The sequence below is a fragment of the Mizuhopecten yessoensis genome, unplaced genomic scaffold (genome assembly GCF_002113885.1).
Source record: "Mizuhopecten yessoensis strain PY_sf001 unplaced genomic scaffold, ASM211388v2 hete_36070974, whole genome shotgun sequence".
NCBI classification, from domain to species: domain Eukaryota; kingdom Metazoa; phylum Mollusca; class Bivalvia; order Pectinida; family Pectinidae; genus Mizuhopecten; species Mizuhopecten yessoensis.
This window is the reverse complement of record NW_018483394.1, coordinates 1-2,296: the sequence shown is the minus strand read 5'-3', so window position 1 is coordinate 2,296 and position 2,296 is coordinate 1. Positions and strand designations below refer to the sequence as shown.

General features: G+C 33.8%; 1 long non-coding RNA gene across 1 annotated transcript; it reads left to right on the top strand.

Moving 5' to 3' along the window:
- Window positions 1-347: 347 nt before the first annotated feature.
- LOC110444239 lies at window positions 348-2,129 on the top strand. The gene is made up of 3 exons (XR_002462220.1): window positions 348-443; window positions 1,226-1,312; window positions 2,063-2,129. It is a non-coding gene; the product is annotated as an uncharacterized LOC110444239 (long non-coding RNA).
- The last annotated feature ends 167 nt before the right edge of the window (window positions 2,130-2,296 follow it).

Below are 2,296 nucleotides of genomic sequence, written 5' to 3'. Positions count from 1 at the left end.
AATGAGTCAGGATTGAGGAAACCTATAGTGGTGGTGGGAGAAAATAAATTTTAATGAGTCATTGAAATTACAACCATGTAAATCAATGTTTGGTATTGCACCATCCATGCAGTTCTACAAAAAGCAGGCACTTTAAGTATGTCCATTCCTGAATCTGAATTATTGCTACATGTTCCATGAATTCTATGGCTGTTATCAAAAATAAAAAAATTGAAGAAAAAAAAAAAGTCAAAGAAGAATTTTGAAGAAAGGTGTTTCTCTACTCAGACTAATAAAGGTTGGGACAACTTATATATAATGTTGGATATTGTTTTATTTGGAGTTGTATTTTCTATTGTCTAGGTATTCTGGACATCTTTGGTTTTGAACATTTTGAGAAGAACAGCTTTGAACAAGCATGCATCAATCTGGCGAACGAACAGCTGCAGTTTTTCTTCAATCAGGTATTAGCAGAAAAAAACTACCTGTAGCTATCTAAAAGTTCTAGAATTTTCACAGCTTTAACTTAACACTAAGGTGTTCAGGTAGACAACGGTGGTTGGTGTTATCGTCTGTAACTAATATTCACAGCCTGGGTTTTATTATCTGATCGTGAAAAGTTATCAGGGGTCACCTACCAGACCACCTGGGTTATCTCGGGATCCTTTGGTTTGAGATTATATTAGAAAAGTTTAAAGATGGGTGCCTAGGGAGACACTGCCTAAAGGAAAGATTTGAGAAGTGAGAGAAGAAGACCTATGGATGGTTACTGGTAAAATGGAACGAGGCAGCAGACCAATTTTAGTTTCTTCCAAGACCCCTTAATTCATAGGAGGCAGGAAAAAAACTTTGATCCTGCACAGCGACCCACATTAGTCTCCTCTTATTATGACATATGAGCACATAGTTGCAGGAAGGCTATTCTTTCCCAGCATCCTGCACAACCAGATTTAAAAACCTCATGCACTCTACCCTCTGAGCCAACAAGAAAGAATAATATAAGCTGACAAATTAAAATTGTTTTATAATTGATGTAAAATCAATGTATGATAAATAATTTCAACATTACTAATTGTACTCACAATCAGGCAGAATACAGCTTACAGCATGTATTTGTTATCTTACAGCATGTATTTATTATCTTACAGCATGTATTCATTATCTTACAGCATGTATCTATTATCTTTCAGCATGTATTTATTATCTTTCAGCATGTATTTTATATCATGTATTTATTATCTTACAGCATGTGTTCAAACTGGAGCAGGATGAGTATACAAAGGAGGGTATCGACTGGACGGAGATCAAATTCGTGGATAATCAACCTCTCCTGGTATGTTCTAACTACGTACAACAGAAATTTACCATATGTCATGATATTTTTAGAACGTTGTCAACGGTTAGCTGGTTTAACCGATTAACTGGTTATTAGGTCGGAAGACCGTGAACACATTACCAAAATTCAATAACCAGATAGTCTGATATTCATTCACCCCATGGGAAACCCCATGTTTACCTGGCTTAGACTTACAAATTATCTATTGATGGGACCGAAATAGGATTTTTGGTAATTAAAAAATGATATTCAGACTAGTGTTCAGCGGATATTGTTTTCATACTCAAAAGTAAAGATTTGACAACAAGATCCTGACCACACCATAAAAAGCCAAGACAGATTTTAAAAGTATGCTCGAATACAAAGTTGTGAAAAGACAATTTTGCGAGGTTCAAACTGTGCTTGCTTATTATCTGAAGAATGAGAATTGATATTTATCAAGTAAAAATATGTTTTCAGTAGAACATTTGCTAAACAAAGGATGTATTTGCTGTTTTTTGATCATTTGATTTGATTTCCGAATTGACAGATTAACTCAGGTTGCTCGGACAAGATTTTTTGAGTAACCGGTTACAAAAATCCTTCAGTTTGACAACCCTTTTTTCTAGTTTCTAAGTCAATGGATAATATGATTCCTAGTTCTGTGACTTTTGCTTATTCCATTATCTAATTTAAGTTATATTTCAATCTCAGGTTGATATATAGAAGACCTATGAGTGTAAAATGTTAAGATTTTGTTTTCTCTAGAATTTGTTCCTGAACAAACCCATTGGAATCCTATCACTGCTGGATGAAGAGACCAACTTCCCAAAGGTAAGAAAAGAAATGTTCTTTTTCTTGTTTGAATACTCCAAATTATAATCAGGGAACATTCAGACATTGGATTTTCATAACTATAAATTACAATATTTTGAATGAATATTAAAAAAAAATGCCTTCAATATTAATATCAAGATATTGATTGCTGAAAGAGAAAAAAAA